This window comes from Anthonomus grandis, chromosome 2 (assembly GCF_022605725.1).
Source record: "Anthonomus grandis grandis chromosome 2, icAntGran1.3, whole genome shotgun sequence".
Taxonomy (NCBI): Eukaryota; Metazoa; Arthropoda; class Insecta; order Coleoptera; family Curculionidae; genus Anthonomus; species Anthonomus grandis.
In genome coordinates this window covers 18,372,745-18,386,587 of record NC_065547.1, presented here as the reverse complement: position 1 = coordinate 18,386,587, position 13,843 = coordinate 18,372,745, and the positions used below count along the sequence as shown (strand labels likewise).

Sequence of the window (13,843 nt, the reverse complement as noted above, 5' to 3'; positions counted from 1 at the left end):
ACTCAACACAATTGTTTCTCATCCGCTCTCTTTCTAATTTAGACAAATCAAATGAGAAAGAGCACAGAACGTAAGTCTTCAAAATACTCGACCTACGGTCGGAGCGACAGTTATGAGTTAGACAAGGACAAACATCCGATCGCATGTCTATGATAAACTTTCAACATCATTGGCTCCCCGTCGGGTTTTAAAATCGATTATTTCCTTCCGGGAGGGTGACCGTTTTCATAAAAATGTACTAAATATAATACATTTTTTATATAGAAGTATACTGGTATAATATATGTTTTATGTTTAGATATTAAAAAAATAACTTGTTTTCCTCTAATGAAGAAAGGAAACCACGGGTTGTAAATAAAACAAGTTTTAATTTAGAATTTTCTGTAATAACACCTCATGTTTAGTACATTTTGTGGAAAGTTCTTTGTACATCTTAGATCTTCGTATGCAACCACAAGCAACCATGTTTGTTTATGTTCTCGACTTTGCTTTGCCTTGCCAAAGAGTTTTAGAGAAATTTGATTTGTTTTGTTTTCTTATTTACTGTTCATCGTTGTGTTTTGTGTTTGGTTGAAGCTCTATTGAAATAGTTTTTTGCCAAACCTTTTTCTCTAGAGGAATCTAGAGGAACCTTCATTAATTATAATGGATAATGCTCCGTACCATTCTGTCCACCTAGAAAAGCAACCTTCATCCTCGTGGAAAAAACAAGAAATTGCTGAGTGGTTAGTAAAAAATAATATACCATACAATAGACAAATGTTTAAGCCTGAGTTATTAAGCATAGCAAAAATGTACAAAGGCCAAAAAATATAAAATAGATAAAATATTGCAAGAAAATGGACGTGAAGTTTTAAGATTGTCACCCTATCATTGTCAATTTAATGCGATTGAGATGATTTGGGCAGATGCCAAAAATTTTTACAATACCCATATTGGTGAAAATGGGCATAAAGATGAAAATGTACTGGATATGTGAAAAAAATCATTAGAGAAATGTACACCAGAAGTATGGAACGCTCTTTCCCACACTGAAAAAATAATCAAGGACTGGTATGATAGGGAAGTCATTATTGAAGAGACACCCCAAATTCTGATTAGTTTAAACAGTAAAACTAGCTCAGAAGATTGTGACAGTGATTATTCATAACTGAATTTTCTATCTTAAACTTTGATATTCTTTTGTTCAATGAGAAAAAACTTGTTTTGAAAAAAATGTTTTGGTGTAAGAATATTTGGGTTACGGTATAATATACGGGTTGCTCCATTTCTTTTAGCATATTATCATAATAAGTATCTCTTATTAACTAAATCTCTTGTTTGTAAAAAAAAAGAAAAATTTGAATGGAGGTACAAATGATTCATTTTTTGTTTTTTTTGTCAATAACTTGTTCTTGAAATAGGACTGCAATAAAGTAAATAATAATGATTTAAAACGCTCATGAAAACATTATAATTATGTCTCAAACCTTTATACAAAGTGTTAAAGCTTTTCATGAGCTTTAAAGGAATAAAGTTCATGGAAATTTATCTTTATATAATATGTATACTGTCTATTTTCGATGAAAATCTTTCTTTATTAAAAATTGTTATTAATATTTTATTGTGAAGTAAAAAAAAATCTTATGATAACTTTTATGAGGTCCTAAAAGACACTGTGTATGAAGTACCTTATGTCAAAAACTTAGAATTAAAAATAAATATGTATCTCAAAAAATTGTATGAAGTACCTATTGCATTTAAAGGTAGAAAAGACGTGAGTAATTTAAAGAAATATTCTACCAGTAATAAAGAACAGCAGGTTGAAATAGACAGCAAATAGCTATAAATAAATTAGCTGCCCTAAAAGTGACAATATACTAAAAACAAATTTCAAAGAATTGCAGATTTCATCTCTGGCGAAAATCGCCGCCACGAAAATTGGGCATAAAAACCTATTTTTTTTTTTTTAAGTTTAAAAATTAAATGCCGCCGCCACTGATGCTGGTTTGACAACTGATTGATTCATATAAACATTGACCTTGAACATGTGATGACGTAAACGCAAAGATCCATTGATTCAACTATACTATCCTCGTCCTTGATGACTTGTGAGAAGGGTGCCCATGTGCTTTTTTAATTTCGAATCGCAGTGATTCAGAGGTTATGCAAGTATTTTTTTCATGTGTTGAAGAGAAGATTTTTAAAAAACTTAAACCAAAAACATTCATGTCCGATATGGCAGAAAGCTATTATAATGCTTGGGTACGAGTAATGCTGCCAGCTCAATATAGGTAAGTCCTTAGGAAGAGCCTATAATGTTATATATTATTATAATTTTGTTTTAGATTATATTGCACATGGCATGTTGACAGGGCCTGGAGGAAGAACATAGAAAAAGTAAATGGCAAAGAGAAAAAAGTAGGTAGATGTGTAATTTATCTTGAAAAAAATAATATACAAATTTTATTTCTCAGGTTCAAGTTTATTAAATGCTACGGGTATTGCTACAAGAACGGGATGTCAATGCATTTACTAAATTAGTAAATGAATTTCTGACATATTGCAAAAAGGATCTAGATATTTTAGAATTTGCAAAATATTTTGAGTTACATTATCTCCCAAAAGTGGAACAGTGGGCATATTGTTACAGAATTAATTCAGGACTTAACACAAATATGCATATTGAGCGGATGCACCGTACAATAAAACACAAAGGTAGAGACAAAATCTTTGAGCGTTTAATTATCATTCACAAAGGTAAAGTCTCTACAAAATTAAATGATCTGAGAAACAGACACAAAAATAGTGAATCACTAGACCTAAATAATGTGATATCAAGTGAAGGAGGATGGATGGTCCCATCGTCTTCATCAAATGAAATCTATTTTATTGAGAAATTAAAATCGGACTGTTCATGCAAATTAACATGCAGTGAATGTTCCAGCTGCTTGCATCAGTATTCCTGCACCTGCCTTGATTCAACTATCAAATGGAACATGTGTAAACATATACACTTGGTATGCAGATATTTGAAAAAACAACCACAATCTATATCAACACGAATGGAAGCACCACCAGTAGGTTAGTATGGTAGAACATTTTTTTAAATATCTACATATTTAAATAAACATTTTTATTTTATAACAGAAAATATGCTGTCAAATTATAGTGTTTTAATGAAGGTAATACTAATTACACAATATTTTTGGGTTTGGATTATCATACTTTTTGTACATAATTTGTGTGGTTTGGGATTTTTTATATTTGTATGTATAATATTTTTGGTTTATTACATGAACTTGGTGAATGGTGCTTTATAAAAGGTGATTATTTTATTTATATTTTTCCTCTCCCTTTAATGTTTTTGGGCCACCCTGTAGAAGAAAATGGTAAATGTAAAACTTGTAGGGTTTGACTTATAGTTTCTGCACAATATATTATTAAATATACAGAGTTTTCAAGAAAGTATGAAAAACGAAAAATATATTATTTTGTAGAAGACCTGTATATCGATACCGAGAACGAATCGTCAGTCCTTGTAAGTACAATCACTTCACAAAGGCAAGAACAAAAAAACTTTGAAGAAGAAAAAAAGAAATATTTGGAACAATTATTGTGCCAGTTAAATGAAAAGATTTGCACATTTGAGGAGCTAGAGGCAACAAGGAAGTTAACTAATCCAATAATACCTACCCTAGAAGCCATGAAAAGCAAGCAGTTTTCTGAGACAATTACTCCGGCTCCTAGTGGTTCACACGGTAGAAAAAATGTTCCTGCTAATAAAAAAATTGTTGTACAAAGACGCCTGTTCTCAACAAAAAAAAAAGTTGCCAAGAAAAGGCATGAATTAACAAAGCCATTGTCTGAAGAGTCAGATACTTTAGCATTACAAATGTTATATAATAATAATAATCAGTAATTTTTGTTTGTTAGAGGGCATTTTTTTAAGACTTATAATTTATCAATGTATGGCGAGCAGAATAGCTTGGTGACTAAGCAGAGTTGATTAGTTTGTAAAATAAAGTCAGCCAATCAGTTAAGAAAGTTAGTTTTTTATTTTCTGCCAATATTAAATCATTAATTATTATCATTTCAGCTAATATCTGACTAGATAACAAATTATAAATAGCACAATTTTTGCCTAAAGCTTTTAAGTTTATGTTTTTCTTTACGTTAAAGCCTATTTATATTTTAGGTATTCTTGCTCAAATTCTTCGAAATTCTTTACTTTGTGTCAATCAAAGATCTTGAAAGAATCATTATAAATTTTAAATAGGTAGATTAAAAATAGACATATATCTACGTATTATAATGTAGTAAGTTTAGGTAAAAACGTTGAACAAGGAAAAACGTTATTTAACGTTAAAGCCTCCCGTACACTGGCAAACTATTTCCAAACAACTTTTTAATTGCATAAATAAAACATTACTACTTAGGATACAATTTATTGTATTTGCCAGTGTACGGGAGATATTAGATAGAGTACTTTAGATATTATAATATAATTTACTTTCATTCTCTTGCTGTTTCAACTTCCAACCTCTTAAAATAGGAGTTTGTGAAAATCCATGCTTATTATATTAATTTATAACTCCTAGAGCACCAAAAATGTTTCACTATACCTACATACTATACAGGTGTTTACACTTAATCTGATATAGTACAAAATAAATTAATTTAACGCAGGTATCACTTGCTTTTGTCTAAAAATTGCTAGATACTAGATAGCAGAGATACAGGGTGTTTAATGTGCTCGTCGAAGTACCCTTTTTTGCTTACAACTTTTTAATGACTTGTCAGATTTTAATAAAAGTTGATATGCGACTTTTACCTATTAATTGAAATAATAAAACATACAATTTATATTTATAAAGTTATACCTAGGCAAAAATATGTACCTCAACGTATACCTACGTTTAACACCCTGTAACTCTGCTATTTTTTTCTACTTTTGGAAAAATGCAAGTTTGGTTTAATTACTATAGTATTAGCCACTGCTTATAATAAAATTATTTCGGATTTCGACCATAATATATACCTACAAGATTTATTAAAAGTAAAAAAAAACATTCTACAACGATTCTACGTTGTTAAAATATCGCTAATAACTTATTTATGCTATGCATTTTAGGTTGCATAACTTCTTATTGTATCCCTGTCACGCACAAGTCCGAAGCCTTTGCATCGAAAATTTAGTAGGTTCCGTAGATACTTGTCTAAAAACATTCATATATAAAGATATATAAATTATAGAAGAAATAAAAAATTCTTTAATCAAAGAACATGTATGGCAACGCTGTCACCTCGCGGCGGTCAAACGCCAATAAAAAAGAATAATGAAGGAAGGTGGAAGGGAATTTTGTTTTTGTTATTTATATGAAAAATAAATATTCTTTAGACTTAATTTTAAATAGAATATGCCTATATTTCATATTATTTTTAATTAGGATCGAAATTTAAAAAGTACCAAAACAATAAATAATACATTATGGGTGTCTTCGGTATGTTTTTTTACACGAAAATAAAGAGACTTAATTACAAGAAAAGGTAAAATCTTTTTTTTTTATGTTATATAAACAATGTCGTCTTTTTGGTCATGTTTTATGTATAATTTCATTTAAATTAAATAATTTTTCCAAAACTACAAAATTTTTAGTCGCAAAAAAAATAAAAAAGTAAAACTGGCCGACTCATAGTTCACTCTCATTACCATTAAGCCATAAAGCGCTTGCGGCGAATGTTCGAAAACGAGTTTATATCGTACATGGGTACACATTGTCATATTTTTTTTTGTTTTTATTATTTTATTAAAGAAAATGTTATTCATGCTCCAATTTTTTTTGCTTAAAATAGTCCAAAGAAGATTAGCTTACTATTTCATATTCAAAAATGTTAAAATTCGGAGATACCTAAAGTCGACTAGAACCCACCATTTTAATTCTTTGTTATTGTTTACAATATGGTGTGCATGGAGAAGATTTCACGGCAATTGAATTGGTCAACCGGTTTACTAAAGCGGACGCCAGTGGCGCCGCGTGTCGAATTATTACGATTTGGCTCGTATTTGTACTTTCTACCAGCCACTCTATGGTTTGCTTATTAGTGATCTACGTATGGGCATTGATTGGGCCCATAGCGGCTAAACCCATAAAGTAACGAGCGAAGTTCCTCAATCTCCGGTCTTGCGCCCAGACGTCTTTTGGACTACTGGCAGTTCCGCGACGCATATGGGAGTCTTTCATCTATATATTTGTGTTCTGTGGCTGGTATGGTGAAAATCGGAATCGTCTGTCGGCCATCTTGCTTGGCAAAATTGAGAGGGAGCTGACAGATAGTTGTTGACATTGACATGACTGGTAGAACATCATTTGTCATTGTCAAACCATTTGAGTTTGTTTTTCATTTCAATATTTTCAACGAATGCAAGGTGGGTTGAGTTTGCTATTTGTTTTTTTTTTCTAAAAAGTTCTCTTTTAATATTGGGAGTAATGTTTTAATTGAATTGCAGCAAGCAATTCCAGGTTTCTGGTAAGAAAATCTGATTTTATTTATTACTATTATGTTTTTTTGTTAATCTTCAGTCTTTAATAAAATTAAATTCAGTTGATTACAATGAAGATGTTTCACATTTATATGTATTTAATTTTTAACTTGATTGTTACTATACATATTACAAAATGTCTGGCCTCTTATTTCCTTTCTACAATTAAAAAATTGATTAAAATTTTCATGTAAGTATCCTTCATGTAAGAATAGTTCAGATACATAGTATTAAAAGATTTTTCCTTCAGTCCCCATCACAAGAAAAACATGGAGAGAGATATGCAATGTAAATTTTATTACAACTTTGAGATATAGAATTTCTTCTGCTCAGTTCTCTCCACCAAATTTTAATAACGCTGATACTGCTGGGTTAACACTACAATACCTACATATTTATTATTTATTTAAAATTTTCTTTTGTCATTATTTTTCACATGAATCATTTAGAGAAGTTATTTATAAGGTTTGCACTGCCTATTTTTTCATTTTATTTCATACTCATATCATATTACTTCCTATGTTCAGTGAGACGAGACATAGGTATAGAGACTAACAGAGCTGAGCACCCAGAATGGATCAGAGTGGATGTTTTTGTTATAACTTGTTTTTTTATTTTTTGTAGGGATTTGTCTTTAAATTAATTTTTTTTTTCAATATTATAGTTCCAAGTTATGTTGTTAGTATTATCGGAGACTAACAAATATATGTTATGTATGTGATATATGCCATACTATAAGTTGTAGAATATAAGAAATATATATTAAACAAAGATAATTCATTCAGCAGTGAAATAATTTTTTTTTTACAAAGATTATTATAAATTGTTAGAAAATATTTAATTTAGTGTAGTTATATTTTATGTATGTATTTTTTTGCTTTTTATGTCTGGGTCTGTTTGTTCTGTCATGTTTTGTTTCTAAATCATTTTTATTAATATAGATTATGTATTCTTTTAACTTGTGTAGGTTTAGTACATGAATGTTAGTACTTATGGCATTAGTCTTAAGTATTATCCGAAAACATTATCTTAATTGTCTGCTAGGTGACTATATACTTTATAAAATATTCCTTTTTTTTGGATCACAATGTTGAAGACTAGAATCTGCACTGTAGAAATTTGAATTTGTCAGCCTTTTATTTGCATGTATAGTTTTGTACTACATTTAAAACTATTTTGTGTATTGTATTTTTGCAAATAAAAAATATTTGTTATTAATATATTGTTATCCTCTATAGAATCTGTTTGTGTTAGAATAATTAAGATATTATTAATCTAATGATAATATCTTTACATGTATGATAATATATTAATTTTTTAGGAAAAATTAAAACATAAATGTATTAAATAAAAACATTGTTTTATTTCCATTTTGAAATTGGAGATGTTGTACACTATTGTTAACTGATTATTGGAGTACATGAACTCATTTAGATATGTATGTGAAATAAAGCTAAAGAATTTTATTTTATCCTGATCAATATCTGATGCTAACACCTAATCAAAAAGTAACCTTTATGATTAGGTGTTTGCTATGGATGTTGTGATTAAATAATAACATGAGATTTCTTATTAAGTGAAATTTGAATTTCCCCGCTCTAATTTGGCCACGCCTTTCTACCATTTTGATTGGTCCAATTAGGCACGTCAAACTGTCAAGTTAGTTACAACAGTGCGTCTGTCAAAGGTGAACCGTGCTCACAGTAAACAGCTTCTCTTCTTCTGAGAACCTGTTTACTGTGACCGTGCTGTCCGCTGTGACGGAGAGAGATTAATGGTGTAGTGAAATAAATCTAGTATCATCTCTCTCCGCCAGCACATTTTTATCTAAATTAATACTAGAAACTAAACTTCATTAGTGTTTCTGCATTTTCAAGCAAATATTTTTTTTGAAGGTGATGGTTTTTAGTTGTTTGATGCCTCTCGAAACTTCGTAAGTAGTTTTCACCATTGGTGACATTTTATTTGGTGTTCCGTGTTTCCATTGAGAAATCTTTCTTAGGGCTCCTTGAAAATGAGTACGTAAATAGCCAGTCAAACCACCCAGCAGTGGAGGATTTCGCCCTGAAGCCTAACAGCAAATAATTTCGCCGCCCTTAGCCCCGTCAACCTACATCAGGCCTTAGGCCCTATGTGGTGCAAAATAGCCCATCGCGGGGTCTCGCCCCCGAAAGAACAACACCATGGGACTTGACCCATAAGCTTAAAAGTCTTTTTATTTTTGATCTTAAACATATTCTTTTGATTTCTCTGTATGATTTAACATGAATTTATTATCATCTTCTCATTTTTATCTTTAAAACTATATTTTTATTTTATAATTATGTAAATTAAAACACTTCAATGTTACGCCCTATTATGTAATGCTTCCGAAGTGATCACTGACGAATTAAGGTACCTTTTGGTATAAACATATATATATATATATATATATATATATATATATATATATATATATATATATATATATATATATATATATATATATATATATATATATATATATATATATATATATATAAAATGATATATATATATATATATTAGTCGGTTAGTCTTGCCGGAATATTATTTATACCATAACAAAATAAGTGCATTTCTCAACTACATATTATACTGCAGTGCAGAGCCGCCGAGTTCTATGGTGCTCTGTGCTGTAGTATAGTATGTAAATACGCGCTCCGGACGCCTCTTAATTGTTTAGAATTATTATTAGCTTCTTTATTTATTATATTCTTTTTTCAGATTGTTTTTTCGTTTCAAGAAAAACAGATTTAATTTTTTTTCTAGAATTCCATTAAGGTACCTTTTGCAGAACCACACTGCATTTTTAAAAACTTGTACTTTTTCAGATTAAACAACTTCTCAATGATCAATCTGCTCTGCAGTTTGAATACCTAACTGTCGCATCGCTGAAAAAAAGAACATATAATGGTTCTTTGTAATTAAAATAAAATAGTGGTTGCTTAATTTTTTTCTTTCCAAAATGGTTCATTTTATCGATAATAGTGCCTTTTCTTTAACAAGTTCGAGAATCCATATTTATCGTTTTAAAGTCTTTATCACACAGGATGTTATAAATTTAAGCATTATAATGTACAACCAAGTCCGCCCCTGTATCTATATCCAAGCTTATAGGTATTGTTGGATTCTACATTAGAATACTTTTTGTGTATAATATTATCTTATTATTCAAGGAAAACTTAAAATGGACAGATTACCTTAAAATAAAACCGTCCAAATTCAAAGCATTTTATTTATCATATACATAATTATACAGTGAGGACGCGCAAGTTGGAACAAATTCATTTAAAATTCAGGAGTAGTTCGAAAAAAAACGCTTAGACACGTTAATTTATATTTTTGTCGCGATTTTTTTGATGATGAATTCATATATACGGGGTGGACCAAAAATGAGCTACGACTATCAACTTAATTTTTTTAAATAGATTATATAAATTTTTAATTTTTTAATTCTGTATAAAATTTTAAATATATTTTGTATACCATGTCTTATACCTGACCTCAATATTTATTAAGAAATTTGCGATTAAATTTTTTATAAATAATCATGAATTTTAACAGTTTATAAAAAAAAACAAAATAAAAAAATTAAAATAAATGATCAAATTGTTGAACATTAACGTCCTGAAAGTAACCAAGTCGATATTCAAATTCTTGGAATACTTTACTTATTGTTTGAGACAGGATTTGTTGTATTTCGGTTCTAATTCTATTTTTTAACTCTTCTAAACTTTCAGGTTTACTGGATAACCCCATAGATAAAAATCTAATGGGGCCATTCAATAAAATCTCCCCTTCCAATCCATCTATATGGTAAAATGATGGTAAGGCAATCTCGTACTGTTCGCAAATAGTGTGAGGGGGGCGCCATCCTGATGGAATCATATCGAATCTGCCGGTATAAATGGATTTTCACCATTTGGATAAAGGCGAATTAAACTAGGTACTATCTGATCTTGAAGCAACTATAAATATTTTTCAGAGGTAAGTGCGCCCGCAATAAAATAGGGACCCACAATTGACGTGCCCATAATTCCTGCCTATACATTTAACTTTTGTTATACATTTAAAATTGTGTGACTTTCCATACTCCAGTGTGGATTTTCTGGTGCCTAATAACGAAAGTCTTGCCTACTTATAGAACCATTTAAAAAAAACCTTGCCTGGACGGAAAAAACAATCTTACTTAAAAATTGTGGGTTTGCATTACATTTATTCATTATTATTTCGCAAAACTCTATTCTACGGATGTCATCATTTTTAATAAGCTCCTGAATTAAATGAATTTTATATGGATGCCATTTATTCATATGCAAATATTTTAGAACACATGATTTACTAACCGAATGATCTGCAGCAACTTGTCGCGTTGAATCGAGCAAAATATATAATTGTCTGTTTTCTGGATGAGTGGAACAATCCAGGTTATATTTGTCTCTAACATGAGCAAAATTTCTAAATTTTTCTTCAATTTTGCTTACTACTGAACCTGTATTAGGCCTCTCCCGGTCCTTATTGTTAAACAGATCGCAAACTTCGGCCTGTGTTCGAGTCTTGTCGCCCTATCCTACCATCATCAAAATCTCAATTCTTTGTTTTTCAGTTAAACGCGCCAGTCTTTTAAACTTTGCAACTGCACAAATTGAAGTTGATGGTCGTTGCTTATTTTTGGTTCACCCTGTAAGCATGAATTCATCATCAAAAAAATCTGTCTGAGCGTTTTTTTTTTCGAATACACCACTGAATTTTAAATAATTTTTTTCCAATTTGCGCGTCCTCACTGTATATAATTATAACTAAATGATTTGATCAGTGCGATCGACGCGAACAGTAAGCACAGCGATTATATGAAACTGATGACAAAATTATAATAAAAAAAGAAACAATAAATTTTTAGTTCTACAGTAGGTCAAAAATTAAAATAAAATAAAACCGTTTTATACTCTAAATATTAGAAAAAAAATAGTTCACTTGAGACTACAGGACTGAAGTAAACTTTCAAAAGTATACAGGGTGTCCCGGAAAATGTGGGAAACTAAAGAAAAAATATAATGGACCTTTCTTGAAACGAAAGAACAAACTAAAAAAAATGTCATAAATAAAGTAGCTAATAATTCGAAACAATTAATTAAAAACTTCATAAGTAGGTTCAACTTGAACTCCGTGACATCTAATACTCTAGATTGTTCCCTATCACATCACAATGAATCCTGATTCTCTGTAAAAGTTTCTCTCAAGTACCTATCCAACGTTAAAATAACAGGTTTGGAAAAACGTTATTCAGGTGGTTCCTTACAGCAACGCTGAAATGAGGGCTCCATCATGCATAAAATACATGTTTCGGCGGATCGCAAGTGGCAAATGCTCTATTAGTCTATTACATCAAAAAGATTGTTCTAAAGGAACTCCAAATAAAGTTCTCCATTCAATCGTAGCGGTAATACGAATAGCTTAATCAAAAAATTGTCAATGATTTCTACCCAGATATTAATTGATTGGAACTGATGTTGATGATGAGAAACAACAGCCGCATGAGAATTTTCATCAGTCCATATATGCGAGTTATGTAAATTCACAATAGCACTTTTAGTAAAACCTGCTTCGTCTGTAAAAAGAATAATGCTAATAACGTTTGGATTAATTCGCTGCTGATCTAATAGCCAATTCTACGAGGAAAATCTTTAGGAGTTAGTTCATGTACTTTTTGTAGATGATATGGGTATAACAGCTGTTCTTGAAGTACTTTAAGTATTATTGTTTTTGGTGTATAAGGCTGAGTGGTCTGGGAGGTTTGGTGTACTGAGCTAATTTTGGGGTGCTCTTTGAAGGAAGTATCAGCTACAGCATCTAAAATGATTTCCTCCAATTGTACCGTACGTATTCTTTGACCAGCAACAATACTTTTTTTCCCAAAAGTTACTAAAGTTACAATAAAGAAGTCCATAATATCACCTTAATAAGTGTAATCGCCTACCAGTTTCCGTTAAGCACGGCGCCCACTGAATCGGCATCGACAGTCTCGGCACAATCGGCCGGATTTGCTTCACATGTATTTAGATGGGGCCGCGCGCACTGAATCGGTTCGGTAAGTTCGGTTTTCTCCGGCGCGGCGACGATTTCATATTGTAAGGAGGGCAATTTTGCAGATTGTACCGAAAGCCTGCAACTAGTTTAGCATTTTTTCGCATAGAGTAAGGAACTGTTTCAAAGAATTTTAAAAACCGTTGAACGAAACATGTATTTGATAAATATGTCAAACGAAATTTTAATCGAATCTTAAATCGATGTTTTCGTTATTTACTGTAATTAAGTTGGCTTCATCAGGAGATTTTAAAACTCAGTTTTAATTATCTGAGGATGCCAACTTGGTCGGCGAAATGTGCGAGTGTGAAAGTTCTCGTTTTGGTGTTCAGTGGTGTACAACTCTTGCTTTGAAGATAATTTATGTTTTTACAAAAATACACAAAAAAGATAGCTTATTATATAGTTCACGCATTCAAATGCACGTTGGAATGTTATGTTATAATTTATTTTATTTGACTCTATCCAGGGTGTCCCACAACGAATGCCGGCTATCTATATCTCGTAAAGTATTGAGAAAGAGTTCAGTAAGAGTTCAGAAATTTTTAAAATTTGACAGTATACCAACGTCGAGGCGCAATTCAGCTAAAATAATTTTGAGATGGCGCAACCAATTCTCTTAATGATACAACCATCCTCTTTAAATTATTTTCTAATTAGTGGGATATAAAAAAATTAAGAGGGCGGAGGCATGACACTATACAAAATCACCCTGAACATATTTTCATTCTAAAATATTTGAAAGACTGTAGCGTTTTATTTTTCTACTCTTATTTTCACTAACGCTCCATTGATATTTCATTAATTTCAATAATTATATTAATAATTTCAGTCAACTTCTTTTATCGATATTTCTTTAAATTCACACTGTCAATGACACATTACTACTGTAACGCATCACTCTCCTGGTTTAATTATTCATGCTTTCTGTTGACGGTCCGTCACTCTTCTGGTTGGTCTTGATTGATGTTTTCTCTGATTGGATTGACAGCTCAGGCGAGAGGTGGGGTCGTAACTTATATAGTCGGTACTGCATCCATTTTTCGAGGACTTGTTCCCGTGTTGCAGGTAGAAGCACACGTAAAAGGCCAGTTTTTTTATTTCCGAAGTTTGTGAAGCAGGAAGTGGCCAATATGGCTTATAATTTATAGTCCTTAATCTTGTTCCTTTAGGGAACTGTTTATTTCATAATTCTGGTGCAGGATGCCGAGATTT

General features: G+C 31.0%; 1 long non-coding RNA gene across 1 annotated transcript; it reads left to right on the top strand.

The window, feature by feature from the left end:
* Positions 1-2,063: 2,063 nt before the first annotated feature.
* LOC126733637 (uncharacterized) lies at positions 2,064-2,614 on the top strand. The gene is made up of 3 exons (XR_007659798.1): positions 2,064-2,273; positions 2,328-2,400; positions 2,457-2,614. It is a non-coding gene; the product is annotated as an uncharacterized LOC126733637 (long non-coding RNA).
* The last annotated feature ends 11,229 nt before the right edge of the window (positions 2,615-13,843 follow it).